Raw genomic sequence first — 16,241 nt, 5'->3', positions numbered from 1 at the left:
TCGAACATATGGAGGCTTGGAACGGCCGGGCAATTTTCGGCTCACAACCGGATCTGGTAATAAAGTCGGACGCCAGTGGCTCCAGTTGGGGTGCCCGGTGCGGCGAAGTCTCAACCGGCGGAAGATGGTCTTCTTTCGAGCAGGCCTTTCACATCAATTGCCTGGAGTTGATGGCGGGCTCGTTCGCGGTGGAGTGTTGGAAAAGGGACAGGATCCAAAGTTGTGTTCTACTCAAGATGGACAACGTGGCAGCGGTGCGCCACATCAAACATCTAGGAGGGGCGCTGTCCAAAGCATTGTCAAACCTAGCACGCGATCTTTGTGAGTGTTGCCTATCCAATCAGATATCCCTGTCAGCGGAGCATCTACCGGGCTCGTCCAACCAAGTGTCAGACTGGTGCTCTCGTCACTGGAAGGACACCAGCTTATGGCAACTACACCCCAGTGTGTTCAAGGAAACTCAATCTCGATGGGGCCCCTTCTCGGTGGACCTTTTTGCCTCCCGTCTGTACGCCCAGCAGAAGCGTTACTTCAGTTGGCGCCCGGATAGGGAGGCAGCGGCAATGGATGTTTTCCTCCAGGACTGGAGCAAGGAACAAGAGTACGTGTTTCTCCCCTTTGCAATGATCATGAGGTTATCAACTCAGGTAAGGAGACAGCAGGCAGACCTAGTGGTGATCACTCCAATATGGAGGTCGCAAGCCTGGTTTCCGGATCTGATGGAACTTTACTGGGATTTTCAATCCCTCTACCCCTCGGTCGCGATCTCCTTAAGTATCCTCAGGGGAATCCCCACCATCTTCTGGTCACAGGAGGCCTGCACGTGATGGCCTGGCGAGTTACAGGCAACGCTGGAAAGTCCCAGACCTTTCGGAGGATTCTGCCACGTTACTCTCTAAGTCCTAGACCGAGAGGATCAATAAGAGATACCGGTCCCCATGGTCAAGGTGGGGAAGTTGGTGTATGCGACAACAGGTGGATCACATGGGGGCGGATATTGTCTACATCCTTAACTTTTTAGCCCCGCTGGCAAGGGGGGGATCTGGCTTACAGGTCAATCAATAGCTTTCGCTCAGTGATTTCGGCGGGTCATGTTCCACTGGAATATTGGCTGATTGGTGAACATCCTTTAGTTTGTAAGTTATTGAGAGGTATCCGGTTATCTGTTCCTCCAGAACCACGTTACTCGGTGTTGTGGAACGTGAACAAGGTTCTTAACCTGTTTCGGTCCTGGCCATCCAACAAGTATTTGTCGAGGAAGCAAATGTCTGCTAAGTTCGCAATGTTACTTTGTTTGATTTCATGTCGCAGAGTTTCGGATGTGAGAGCCCTAGATCTCACAGGCCGGGTCTTTACTCCGGATGTGGTTACTTTTCATATTTCCAGACAGACTGTAACTCTCGATCTGTGTCCTATCCTGCTTTCCCGGACATCCCGAAATTGTGTGTGTTCCGAGCACTCAAGGCCTACAAGGTTGCGACAATAGATATACATCCACTGGACGTTAAACAATTGTTTATTGCTCTTACTAAAACACACAGGGCGGTTTCATTCCCTACGATTGCTAGATGGGTCTGCGGGGTAATGCAGGAAGCAGGTATAGATACTTCCCGCTTTGGAGCTCATTCGGTGAGGGGTGCAATGACATCCAAGGCTTTTGCCTTGGGAGCGCGGCTAGAGGATATCATGAATGCCGCGGACTGGTCTTCGGATTCCACCTTCAAAAGATTTTTACTTTAAGCCAGTAGTGTCACTGGGATCTTTGGTGGTGGACAAGCTTTAAACTAGCCTAATCTGAAGCCTCCGATCCTGCCATAGAATGCAAAATTTCCTAGCTAATGTGCAGGAAAGTTTCAATTCTATTAAGGACGCGGATTAGCCCACCCAGTTTTTACCTGAACCCACCCAGAACATCTGCGTATGTACGGTGAGTAACTTGTAAAATTCCAGAAGAAGTCGACTTGAAATCCAGAAAAGATTAAAATCCAGTTAAATAGGATGAGCACAGTACTGCTGTTGCAGAAGTTCAGGCAATTCTATGTGATGTAATCACAACTGCAATGCTAGTGCCATAATTAAAAATACACAGTACAATTAAAAGGGCAATGTATAATTAAAAGGGAAATATAAAACAGATATACAGAAAATGTAACACATTTCTCCCCATAGAAAAATTAAGAAGAAATCATAGGACATTTAGTCAACGTCTTACATTCCAAACTTGTCCTTCTTGAGTGACTACGCTATTGCGATTGACTTTGACAATTTTCACAGGTCTGCTGAACCTTGTATCATTCTTAAGAAGAATTCCAGGTTTGCGTATTCTAACAAAATCTCCTACCACAAATTTTGGCATCTTAACATTCATGCGAAGATCATAGAGATGCTTACTCTTCTGTTGTTTTCCCTCAACTCTTTGAGCTATGACTATGTTATCTACCTCAGAGGTTTGTACTCTAACAACTTTTTTTAAACCACCGAGGGCACAATTTGGACACTGGATCTCTACCTTTAAGTAAACAGAAAGGTGAAACTTCAGTTGTTGAATGAGGAGTTATACGGTACAACCATAACTTCTCTCTTAATTTATCTTTCCATTCTGTACCAAAATTCCGTGCCCAAAGAATGTCTTGCTTGAGAACCCTATTGAACCTCTCCACTTAACCATTCCCTTGAGGCTCATAAAGGGATGTGCTAATATGACGGGTAATTTATGTAATTTTAAAAGCTCCGTCATCTCGAAATATTTCAACTGTACACCATTGTCTTAAATAAGGACTTCAGGACTACCCTCCCTCGCAAAACCTTCTTTTAAAAATAAAACAATACTACTGGTGGTAACACGTGGGTCTAACTTTACCTCAGGCCACTTAGAGTGATAATCCAACAATAACAATAGCAAATCTGCAATCCTGTGGCAGAAGTTGAAAGGGCCAGCAATGTCTAATCCAACCTTCTGCCATGGATAATCAGGCCACTTGACAGGAATGAGGGGAGCCGGATTACATTTGAGAGGTTTTTCACTGCACACACATTCGGGACATTCTCTTACCATTATATCCACATACATGCCTAATCCAGGCCACCAAAAGATCGATCTGATGAGTCTTTTCATTGAAGACATTCCTAAATGACTTTCATGACTCATGGATAAAATGATATCACGTAAGGAAACGGGTAGATTGCATTTTCCTTGTCTATAAATCAAATCTCCTTCTACAATAATTTCATCAGAAACTTTCCAATACGGAAATAACTCATCAGAAATTTCCTTCTTGGAAGGCAAACCAACATTGGTATACTCAACAACTTGCTATAAAAGATTATCTTCACTCATACTCTTCCACAAATCTTCTGAAATTTAACTAAATTTCTCTGGTAATGCTTCAGAAATACTTGCAACAATTTTCTCTCCACATGAAACATCATTAACCTCGCAGGGAAGTCGTGATAAACAATCAGCTGTGACATTCACTTTTTCCTGGAACGTATTCAACAGTAAATGTATATTCTTGTAACGTGACATTAACCTAGCTAGTCTTGCCGTGGCATTTAGATCACCACCAGGAGCTAATATGTGGATCAAAGGTTTATGATCAGTTTTTAAAATAAAGAGTCCACCCCAAATGTAGTTCCTAAAATGCGCTACACCCCATACACACGCTAACAACTCTCTTTCGATGACAGCATATCGTCTTTCTGTAAAATATAACATGCGTGATGCAAAAGCCACATTCTATTCTTCCTTGCCAGCACACAGGGACAACACACAACCAAGTCCATACAGACTGACATCCGCAGTAGTTACACAAGTATTCTCAACACAAAAAGGTTTAAGAGTAGGAGCAGCAATAATTTCTGCCTTAATGTTTTCAAACGTGTTTTGTTGTTTTTCACCCCACACAAATTCAACATTTTTCCCGTTAGTTCTTTTAACGGTTCCATTTTTGATGCAAAATCTTAAAAAAGTTTCTCTTTTGAATCAGGAGAAGGCGCTCTAAGTATAGCATCAACTAGTGATTTCTTAGGAACAACACCTTCTTTGGAGAGTGTATGTCCTAGATACTCAACCAATTCTTGGAAAAACTTGCATTTGGTTCTCTTTAGTGTAAATCCATAATCCTTGAGAATCCCACATACTTTATTAAGATGATTCAAATGAGTTGCTTCGTCTGGTGAGTAGATTCAAATGTCATCTTGAAAACATTTTACGCATGATTCCATTTGTTTAAACAGATGACACATGGATATCGAAATACAGATGACGCAGACGCAAGTCCGAAAGGCATCCTCTTGAATTGGAACAAATCCTGTGGAGTGATAAATGCAGTCATGTGACGAGAATCTTTGGCTAATTCAATTTGATGATAAGCTGACCTAAGATCCAAGGTGGAGAAAACTGTGGTCCCTCCAAACATGCTCACAACCTCATTAATATTTGGTCAGGGATGGCAATCAATCAAAATATTAGCATTAAGCGCACGAAGATCAATGCACAGCCTCAAAGAATTGCCAGATTTCCGTGCCAAAACGATCTGAGAAACCCACTCTGATGACTCCACCTCTTCAATCACTCCCTCATCCAGCATACCTCTCAAACGTTTCCCCAATTCATCCCTCACGTTAATGGGCACAATCCTAAGTTTTTGTTTAACGGGTGATGCTCCTTTTTTTAGTTTAATCTCATGAGTGAAACCTTTGAGCTTCCCCAAAGTATCAGAAAACACTTCAGGAAACATTTTATCAACAACATCGGAACCATCACCTTTAGTCATAACACCAACAGTATCGCTCCCTTCAATTACCATAACAGGTTCTTTGTTACGTGGGTTAAGAATGATCCCCAACCTCCATTGATCCCGCCATCCTAAAAACATTGACACCTTTCCTAGCAACATACACTTTTATAAATCCTTTACAAACATGTCTTTACCAAACTTTTCTTCAAAGTAACCTTCAGTTATGATGGTCTACGGCGAACCTGAATCTGCCATCAGATGTAACATCTCATTCAAAAAGTAACTCTACACTTAGGTGAACTTAAATTCTCCTCTAAAGAACACACATCAATAATAGAAACAACTATTCCTTTTTCGCTAACCTGATACTCATTAGAATGGTTAACACCTCTCACAAAGGAAACATCATTAGTTTTAAAGCTTACGTTTTTATGTGTATCAATAGTCCTTTTACGATCATCTTTGCATGCCTTAGCAAAATGTCCAATCCTTCCACATTTGATACACTCTTTGCCTATGGCAGGACAAAATGTAAATGATGCTACATGGTAATTACTTTCACATCTAAAACAAACAATATTTTTAGTCTCTCTATTGCTCTGGTGAGTTGTCCTGGCAAACGTTTTTTTAACAACACAAACCTCATCGATGCATTTACTACTGTCACCTTTAGAATTCACATCTTCAATAGTTTTTCTCTACTGCTCGAAAGCTTTTGCAGTAGCAATTGTGTCATTCAAATTAGGATTACCTAAAATCCACAACTGTTCTTGCGTTTTCTTACTCCTTACATTAACAATAATCTGATCTCTAACCATTTCATCGGCTAGACTGCCAAAATTGCAAGAAATTGCAAGACTTCTAAGAGCAGTCAAAAAATCATCAAATGTTTCAGTTTCCCTTTGAGCCCTAGGATAAAATGTATATCTGTTGAGCGCAATACTAGTTGTAGGTTTGGAACGAGTTTCCATTCTCATGAGTGCTTCTTCAAATGTACTAAGTTCACCAGGGTAACGTTCTAAAAACAGCTTGGCCTTCTGAGCCTAAATAATGTAATAAAATACTTTTTTTTTCTCAGACCAATTCTCTCTCCATCAATCGCTTTCAAGTATGTCAGAAATTCTTCCTTCCATTTAGACCATGGAATAGGAGGTTCTCCTTTAGATTGTATGAACTTTGTGGGTGGATCAAACTGCATGGTGACACTTAAAATTAAGAAGTGCACACAAATAAATAAATTGGCACAGTAAACTATTACCTATAATGTGTACCCCAAAGAATACAATTTGTGTAATCCTAAATTGAACTACACAGACAGATAAACACAATAAAAAAATCCTTATTAGATAGTGTAAAAGCTGTATGCATCAGCGTTGTGCACCAAATGATATAATACTTTGGAACTTAAACGCGCTGCTGTGCACATCGGCGATGAGAAAGAATGAATTCCAAAAGAACTCTACAATCCACATTAGAGATGTCCGATGTGAAGTCAAAATTTTGCCGTGCGCATTGGCGATGTCGCATTGAAGGAAATTAACATGCTGCCGTGCGCATCACAATGTCAAAATATTGCCGTGCGCATCGGCGAAGCAGTATGCAAAGAATTTAAAACACTGCCATGCTAGTCACAGTAAGTCGTGGGGTGTATCCATGGAAACAGAAACAAAGTGGCCGCCAAACGTGATGACGTTACTGCGACGCCAACTTGATGACCAAACATGCAGCGCATCAGTCTGTCTTCACTTCCGAACGTTTTCACGGAGCCGTTCCAGCAGGCAGAATGCATCATTGATGTCCATGGCAACGCGCGACCGTGGAACACAGCGCGTCTTATATCACCGATGACAAGGAAGATCTCGAGGCAGGTAACGATGAATTTGAATGATGCAAAAGCCAATAATAGCTCAAATTGTTCAAAAAACAGCTCCAAGGTACATGAACCACTTATAAAGTTGGGAGAAACACGGTGGTGAATAATACAGGCTAATTATTCACGTAAAGCCTCAATTTCAGCTCCAAGCACAGAAAAAGAAGCAAATGTTCCAAAGTTTGATCCGAAAATAAATAGTACTAATCCTGTGCTCCAAAAAGTAGCAGGTACAGGGTCCATCGTTGCCAAAATGTAAAATTCCAGAAGAAGTAGACTTGAAATCCAGAAAAGATTAAAATCCAGTTTAATAGGATGAGCACAGGACTGCTGTTTTAGAAGTTTGACTACTATTTGGGCCATAAGAACATCAAACTGTGCTGGAAATGTCACAAATTTTTATGAAAGATAGTCAGGTCAGGTCAGGTCAAATATCTTTATTCGATTGTTTACATTTAACAATCATAAAAGTACATTTCAAAACATATACATTTGACACAGATGAAATTGTAATAAAAAGACATTACAAAAAAGGGAAGGACACAAGCGGAATATGTAGTTAAAAATATAAATATACGATTAGATAAAAGGATATAACTATCAGTAGCATAATTAATTAACCTTCCATACTTTTTCTAAACTTGAGTGCTAATTTTAAAAAGCTGCATACAAACATGGTACAGTCACAGTTTAGCATTTGAAGGTAATAAAGTGCTGGTCTGATTTGTGCAAAATTCAGCTGTTTAACCACTTGGATGCTAAGGTACCTGATATTCTCCCATGCAATTTCCATTGAAATCAATGGAAACTCCATGACGAGCTGAGCTCGTCATGAGCGTCGAAGGGGTTAAGAAGAGGTTTTAAAAACAATTTACGAGGTACTGTGTAATAGGAACAAATAAATAAAAAGTGGGCCAGGTCTTGCTGAGACTTACTGTCGCAGCCGCAAGCTGGCAACACTTGACCTCTATGGGCCCCACTTGGTACAGCTAGCAGTAGGTGAAACAAATCAAAACGAAACCTTGACAACAAGAAGCGTTCATAACCAGACATGGGCCAAGATAAATAGGGTTCCATTTGTAAACAGGTTTTTGTCAAAACATGCTTCCTCACACTGTCTTTCTTAAGCTCTGTCTCCTCCCTAGCTAAGTACCTAGATGACATAAAGATGTTCTTCACATAGGTTACATCTAGTTTAGCTATTGACTCCGGGGCTAGGAAGAGATCCAGCCGTCCCATTTCAAGAAGACATTTTCTAACATATTTTATCCAAGGGATCTTGAACCTCCCTTCCCACGATAGTGCTTCATATAGGATGTTTTGGGTGAGGGGTATGTCTGCATTCAGCCAGCAGTTTAGCCAGCACAGCAAGGGGTTTGCAGCTATTCTGTCGCTTAAATAGGGCATACCTAATTCTTCATGAACGGAGAAATTAGCCGTTCCCCTTGGCAGCCTTAATACTTGTTTTAGGAATTTATTTTCGATAACCTCAAGATCGCCTAGGGGAACAAAACCCCATATTTCGCTCCCGTAACACGCAACGGCAGTGCTTTTGGCTTGGTATAGTTTCAGCAGAGCAGCCACCGGGCTATTTCCCATTTTTCTTGCGAAATCTATTATCGCTGCATTTGCCCGCACCACCTCACCCTTCTTCTTTCGTACCGCAGGTGCCCACGTTAGTTGGTGATCAAAAAGAACACCAAGGTACGAAAAGGTCTTTGTTGTCTGTATTTTTTCATCATTTACTGAGAAGGAATACAACTTTCTAGAACCTAATCCTGTCTTCATAACGAATGATTTCGAATTATTAATACTCAGGCCTCGGGAGTTCATAAATACAAAAAATGAGTCTAACAAGGTTTGGAGGCCAATTGCGGTTCTAGAAATTAGGACGGCATCGTCTGCATATAGCAGGACGGGCACGCCCTTCCTTCCTATATATGGGTAGTCTGTGCCTGTTTTTAAAAGATGCTCCTCAAATTCATTGATATAAAGATTAAAAAGAAACGGGGCTAAAATACACCCCTGCCTAACCCCCCGATTTATCCTAATATCCCTAGTTACTTTCATGTCTTGGGTGTAGCGGACATTTGCTCTGGTGTCCGAATGAAGGTCGGCCAGAAAATTAATCAGATTTTGCTCGACCCCCATTTTTGACAGGACGTCCCAGAGCCTGCCTCTGTCGACACAATCAAAGGCGGACGATAAGTCCATAAAGGCCATGTGGACAGTACCTTTTCTGGCCATGGTATATTTGCCATTGATTAAATACAAATTCAGACACTGGGAGACCGTTGAGTGACCTGGTCTGAACCCGTATTGAGTTGGCGACATTACATTATTATCATTTGCCCATGCTACCAGCCTATTTAAAATTATACCCCCCACTACCTTAGCAACTGAGTTAATCAGGGAAATAGGCCTATAGCATACTGCACTATTTCGGTCACCCTTCTTAAATACAGCTACTATGGTTGAGGACCCCCAGGACTTTGGGCACCCAGTTAATACTCCTGCATTAACTACTGCAGTAAGGACTGGAGCCCATAGGTGGATATTGGATTTAAATAGGTCAGGGGGAAGGCCGTCGGGGCCAGGAGCCTTGTTACAGGTTAAACCCCGAATCCCCTTCTCTACCTCCCCAACTGTAAAGCACAAAGAGACTTCCTCAGGAGTTTTAATATCATATTCCACTTGTGGCTCATCACTTTTAAAAATTAAACTAAAATGGGAGACCCACTCTTCCTCGGGTATGTTAGTGCCAAGCACTGAATCACTAGGATCATCAAACAGTGGTTTGTTAATAATGTTCCAAAACTTTGAGCTGTTACCCAAGGTTGTAGGATCGAGCAGAGACTCCCAGGTACGTGCTTTTACTTCTCTTTTCCGAGATGCCAGAGTTGCCTTGTATTTAGCTCGCAAGGTTTTAATACAGGCAGAGTCCCTTGGTTTGGTCTTTAAAGCCTTTTTAAGGTTTCGTCCGGCCTTGGAGCAAGCTTGGTCGAACCATCTTGGATGGCAATCAGACTGACCCTTCACTGGTACCGTTAACATTTGACCAACTCTTTGTACCACAACAGCAAAAGCAGTTAGGGTCGTTTCAGGTGATGTAGTTGGGGAAACACAAAGTCCAAGTTCGTGGCCGCAACTGATGTTAATTGAGCTATACAAAATGTCACTGTTCACCATTGACCATTTCAGTCGGCGATTTCCATTTTATCGACTTTAGTAACCCACAGCCTTTGGACGTCTTCCCCTGCTCGAAAATACCTGCTCCCACTGCAATGGAAATAGGATTGTGTTCGCTGTGAATACTTGTTTGAATTGTAAAGTCAGAAGCTAGATTTGCAAGGTCAATGGAAAGTAAAATGTGATCTATGTAGGAGCCATGACCAGAGCCTTTATAAGTGGGAACATCAAAGATATAAGAATCCGCCGTCATGGACATAGCAACAGTTAGGTTCGTATCATCAATTAGGTTATTGACATGCGTGCCACGTGTGTATGTTTTGTACAGATGGTTTTTGAATTCTAAAATTGGTGAAATTATAACCAAAGTAATGAAGTAAAGGAAATGAAAATAAAGAATGATTTATTCAGAAAATAAATTTCAAGGAAACAGTGTTTAATTTGTATGTTTCGCATAATTTAAACAAGGAACTAAGGTCAACAGTATTGGCACCTGTGTTGTTAGTTATTGGTCAGTGGCTTGATCTTGCTGTTGGGAGCCCAACCCAGTGGTGGTTTTTTGTTTTAGAAGTTCAGGCAAGGAATGTCACACCAACAATTCTATATGATGTAATCACAACTGCAATACATGTGCCATAATTAAAAATACACAGTACAATTAAAAGGGCAATATATAATTAAAAGGGAAATATAAAACAGATATACAGAAAATGTAACATAACTGTTTATGATAATATATTCCTGATGGTAGAAGGCTGGTTTTGCCATTGCTCTTTACTTGTCTTGTTGCAAATATCATGTTAATCGAGTTTTTCCTGTTACATAGGGTTCTAGTCCCTTAGACTTACCTACAAGTTTTTTCTTGCCTTAGGATTGGAGACTGGCAAACAGGAATAACCAAAGACTGCCTTGATGGGGTCGCACGAATAAAGAGGAAGATAGAGCGTCCGCTGGAGGAAGTTATGGGACGTCCTCACGCAGGATTGGCTGCCTCTGTTGAACTTTGTTTTTTTCCATTTTCCTGTGTTCATGGGAAATGTAGTTTTTCATATGGTTTGTGTCTCTTTGTAAAGCTGCTGGAGCTAATAAATTGAAGAGAGAAAAGCCTAATCTGAAGCCTTCGGTCCTGCCATAGGATTGTATTTGACTCCACATTTCAGGTTATCCTCTCTCAATTAGGAATATTTCACTGGCTTATATCAGCGCAAGCACACCCATGGCTAATTACACGTTAAATAAAATGAATAAGTAAATAAATACAAATGGATAATGATGGCCCCATGGATGGATGAGGGTAATGCTTCCTGTGATCACGCTTATCGTGCCGGGCTGAGTAAAACAAAATAGTGACAGGTTGAAGCTTGAGCCAATGTCAGCCACTGGTAATTATTCAGGCCACTTCCTAGTCCATACATTTCTTTTTCTACCATGCCACCTCAGCCAGGAACCAGGCATATGCAAATACCTACTGAGTAAGGATATGCTTTCTTAATAGTTGGTGAGGCAGCTAGGCCCAAGGCCCCTGGTTCCTTATCAGTGGTTCACAGCCTGCAGAGCCCGGACCTGTGATTTCTTAACAGTGGCTCACACTAGCTGCAGGGCCAGCAGCCTGAGGTTCATCACCTGTGGACGACACCACCTTCGAAACCAAATCTGTGGTTTGTGACCAATAGGTGGCACTGCCTCCAGTGCACAGGCCTGAGTTTCCTTACCAGTTTCTCACAACCGGCTAGGCCCGGGCCTGTGGTTTCTTACCAGTGGCTGACACTACCTGCAGGGACCACAGGTTTCTTGCCAGTGGCTGACACTGTCTGCACTGTCCGGGGTCTGTGGCTCCTTACTAGTACCTCATACCCTGCAGCGTCCAGGGCCTGTGGCCCCTTACTAGTACCTCATACTCCACAACTCCAGACGGCCCAAACCAATGAACCAGCTCAATCCAGCAAGCAAGGAAAGTGGTCAGTATATTCAACATCCCGGTAGGGAAAGAAGAACTTAAACCATTGAGCCCAGGAATATTAACAATCACAGATACAGCGCATGGTAATATAGTAAACACTAACTCCTCCACCATACAAGTGAACCCCAATAGTAGCCAAGCGGATTTAGAGAGGTGTACGAAGCCCAATGGAAGAAAGAAACGGGCACAGCCGCCGGGAGCAACACACGTTCCACCAGTTATGAACACCAGCAGCTTTGAGAGAAACTGCTCTTAACATCAAACTAACTCTGCCCCTTCAGACCCGGATACTACCCGGGCAGGCACAGCCACATCAAGCAATGACGGGAAAAAAGCTACATAGAACCACCACAACTCATCCGAAGCAAAAAAGGTGAACTAACTCTGCGATACAGCTCGAGGGGGACATCTTGAATAGAGGGTCCATTTTAAAACTCTTAGAAGAATTACCAGCTCTACGTCATATAAAATCAGGCAATTTGCAATCAATTGAATTCAAAATAAACCTTCACCAAACAGGCCCAGACTCCACTATTTATAACATGGACTGAACACAGCTTTACAGAACAAATTCTGCAGCATAGGGAGGAATTCTCCAACTGGGGCATAGAGTTAATAAAGGTGGAGCCCGCACGATACCCCAGTCCACTCCAGAAACAAAGTCCGAAATGGAGCCTCCTAAAAGCCTCGAAAGGTCCAGACCAAAAGAGCACCATGGCAGAAGAAGGCCTCCTACCTAGACAAATTACAATCACAATTGCTCAACATGAAGAAGTTACACTTGAGGGGCACCCACAAGCTCCCTTGGCTTTAAATCAGAGAGGTGTAGAATGAATTAACCCAAGACAAACATCAGGAAAAGAGCAGTGTTGCAAGATCTGTTCTTGGAACGCCAACGGGTTAAGCTCAAAGTTAGAAGAAGACGATTTCATAGAGTTCATCACACAACACAACATACTTCTCTTCCAGGAGACCTGGCAGACAAAAAACTCGCCACTCATGGGCTACAAAGAACATTTCATCCCAGCACAAAAGGAGGCACAGCACGAAGGGCAAAAGGAGGGCTATCGACCTTTATATCCACTGACTTCCGTTGGAGAGATGTCTGCATTGACTTAGATTCAACATGGATGCAGTGCATTAAAGTCGAAATCTCACCTTCCATGGGCTAATTAATTCTGAATCTATATATGCACCCAGCGGGAAAACATAAAGGGCAAAGAATTAACCGCATGCGTGCGGGCGGAATTCCGCTCGCACGCTGAGATTTTGTAAAGCGCATATTACGTGACGAGCTGGGCTCGTCATGAGCGTGCGAGGAGGCTACCTCATGACGAGCCCAGCTCGTCATGAGCGTGGAAGGGGTTAAGCAACTAATAGCAGCAATTACAACGCTGAAAAGCACCTACCCAAGTGATAACATGATAATAACAGGCTACTTCAACATGAACCTAATCCAAGGACAGGAGGGAAATTTAGTGAGCTTTATAGAGCCAAGACAGGGCAATCGAAGCAGACAAGATGCCATGGGAAAGAAATGCGCAGCAAAATTGGAATACCTCTTTCTGCACACGCTAAATGGTAGGTGCCCCTTGGACAGACCAGCAGCCTTAACGAGGGTCACCAGGAACACAGGCTCAATAACAGACTTTAGGTTAGAAGGGTCGGAGCAGGCGAATGCTCTAACATTGAACACGCAACTCTTCAACTTATAACGATTAAACTGGAATGAAAACAACATCACCAATGTAATGGAGAATTGCCGCTCATTGCTATCACTACCAGTAGAAGCTCAAGATACAGTAAAGGCCTGGTACTCCTTCGTAGTCAACATCAACAAAAGATACCAAAACAAGTGCAGAGGACACAATACAACAAGAAACAGAGGCAGGAAGTGGTATACTCCAAAAATGCGTTCAATAAAAACGCAGCTGAATAGACACCTAAGGTCATTTTGAACAAAGGACCCCCAACAATCACAACAAACTCTCATAACAATAGAAAATTCTAAAAAGGCTAAAATGTGAAACCAAGGCGGCCAAGCAAAAATATAAGGAAAACCTAGAGATCATCAAACTCCATGCCAGTAAGCTGCGAAATACAAAACAGTTTTCGGCAAAAATAAACCTTATGCTTAACGGCAAACAACAGCTGTTCAACTCGGACATGACAGATAAAATTTGGAGCGTTCACATCGATGCAACATACAATACCACACTGGACATGCACAAAGACAGCATAACTGACATTTCAACAGAGCTCAATCCGACTCTCAGTTCGAGAACAACACTAGAAGTCGGGAATCCCAGCAAGCAAAAAGATTCACCTCATACCCTCATTCTGGTATCAGTGAAGCTTTAGCCGCGGACCCAATAAAGCCATTCCAAATCAAATCACAAACAGAGAAACCTATAGAGAAAGCAGTAAGCTAGCCACTCTGGAGCACAAATAAGAAACTGTCCAGATAACTCCAAAGCAGGTTCTGAGGACTATAAACCGCTTGATAGCGCACAGGGCTCCGGGACCAAATAGCCTACCTAACGCTCTATTTAGGCAAGATCTTACATTTTGGTCCAACTTCTTATCCCCTTTGTTTTGCAACAGCTTAATGACCGGAAATATTCCTGACTCCTGGAGGGGCAGCATCCTTCAACCGATTCACACATCAGGGACATGCTCAGACCCAAACAACTATAGTTTAATAGCCCTAATAGACGTTGAGGCCAAGATCTATGCATCCAACATAATGGTAGACCTACAGACTTGGGTCAGAAGCAAAAACCTGATCCCAAAGACACCAACAGGATTCCAGGCCGGCAAGGGCACCCTAACAAATTTATCAGCACTAACTCTCCTAGCAAAGAAAGCAATTGACAAACTTTAACATCCTATATACATGCTTTCAAGACCTCAAAGCAGCTTTTGATAAAGTGCCAAGAGCCAAACTATGGGCTAAAATGAAAGCTTGGGGCACCCCTCCTAATCTACTGGGAGCAATCATCAACTTATATTCGCATACCTGGGTCCAAATAAAAAAGGCGATGGTCGGCGCCTAACAAAGAAATTTCCAACAATAAATGGGATAAAGCAAGGATGTGTGCTGGCCCCTAGCCTATTCAACATCAATACTGTTGACCTAGAGAGCAACCTACGCACAATCCAGGGTGACCCACCGAAATTGAAACAAACCACCATAGCGAGTCTGCAATATGCAATGATATTGTGCTTCTCTCTCAAACTCCACTTGGCTTACAACTGCTGATTTCACAACTCACGCTGTACATCTCAAATGCACAATCAACAATTAACCTAAAAAAATCTAACATCCTATGCTTCTCCGGCACTCGCAAAAAACTATCAAAATTTGTTTGGAGGATAAATTATTGTACTCTAAACCAGGAGGATGAATACAAATATTTGGGCAGCCTACTAGATCGCCAATTAAACTATAAACATCATTTAGACAGTGGAAAAACAAAATCAAAACAACTTCAATTCGCATTCAAAACTATACAAAAAAAACTAAGTGAAAGCTCAACCAGTCACTTGCTAAAGGTTGCAATTGTAATGTAAATTTTTAACGCGCATTATCACATAGGGGTCTCTAAGCGCTGTCAGAGGGCGCACACGGACTAGATGGGGGATGGGGGGAGGCTGCTAGGTCGTACCCCATGCATCCAAGAAGAGCACGGTTTTAAGCGTCTTCCGGAAGGGCAGGTGTAGGAGAGTAGGGTCTGCTATCCTATGGTCGCCCCAAATTTTTGCTTTTTGCTTCACTGGTTTTCGACTACTGAGGCTGTGGGCCTGCTGATCAGACCCCCAGCCTGCTGTTCTCTCACTAAATTAATGATACATGTGCTATAGGCACATACCCCAATTGGAAATGGACTCCTTGTCAGCCCCTGTATAATGCACTATAGGTGCCCAGGGCATAGGGGCCACCAAGGCCTACCAGGGGCTGCAGCATATCTTTTGCCACCCCTGGCTGGTTCTTAAATTGACACAACTGGCTGATCACTCAGCTGGGGTAAGGTGGTGTAATCACCCCTTACTTAGATATAGTATACCTATATCTAAACCTATATCTGGACACATATAAACCTGTGAGCCACTCCTATGGAAGGCCTCATCAATCCTGGAGGCAGAGTGCGTGGTTTAATGTGAGATGGAGCTCTAGCATGAGCTGAGCCTGTCTGCAGCTGTCGGGAACAACTCCCTAAGCTGTTTCAGGATAATGCCATACCATATACTCTTAAGTGCCTTATAATCCTCGCGGTTATATAGCAACTCTGGTTTGGGTTTATCAAAACATGTCGTGTAAGGTGTCATACGATTTGGAATACTATCCCCTCGCCAGTTCTGGCGACGGGGATAGCATTCCACCCCTCTAGAGGGGTAAGACATGTTCCTTTACTTTAATGCGGTTAATTTCTAAAAGGGCCTTAGATCCACAAAATGGATGCCTCTGCCACAGACAAGAGTC

At 42.5% G+C, this 16,241-nt stretch overlaps 1 protein-coding gene across 5 annotated transcripts in view; it reads right to left on the bottom strand.

The window, feature by feature from the left end:
- LOC144805765 (GPI-N-acetylgalactosamine transferase PGAP4-like) overlaps window positions 1-16,241 on the bottom strand; it is a 148,610-nt gene that overhangs the window by 62,620 nt on the left and 69,749 nt on the right. Inside the window, exon 2 of one of the 5 annotated variants that reach the window (XM_078672277.1) lies at window positions 10,647-10,880. The exons of the other annotated variants lie outside the window; for them this stretch is intronic. The gene's annotated coding sequence lies outside the window, so the exon portion shown is untranslated. The remainder of the gene's footprint in view (window positions 1-10,646; window positions 10,881-16,241) is intronic. 5 annotated transcript variants of the gene reach the window in all.

The sequence above is a fragment of the Lissotriton helveticus genome, chromosome 1_2 (assembly GCF_964261635.1).
Source record: "Lissotriton helveticus chromosome 1_2, aLisHel1.1, whole genome shotgun sequence".
Lineage (NCBI taxonomy): Eukaryota > Metazoa > Chordata > Amphibia > Caudata > Salamandridae > Lissotriton > Lissotriton helveticus.
This window is presented reverse-complemented; position numbering and strand designations above follow the sequence as displayed.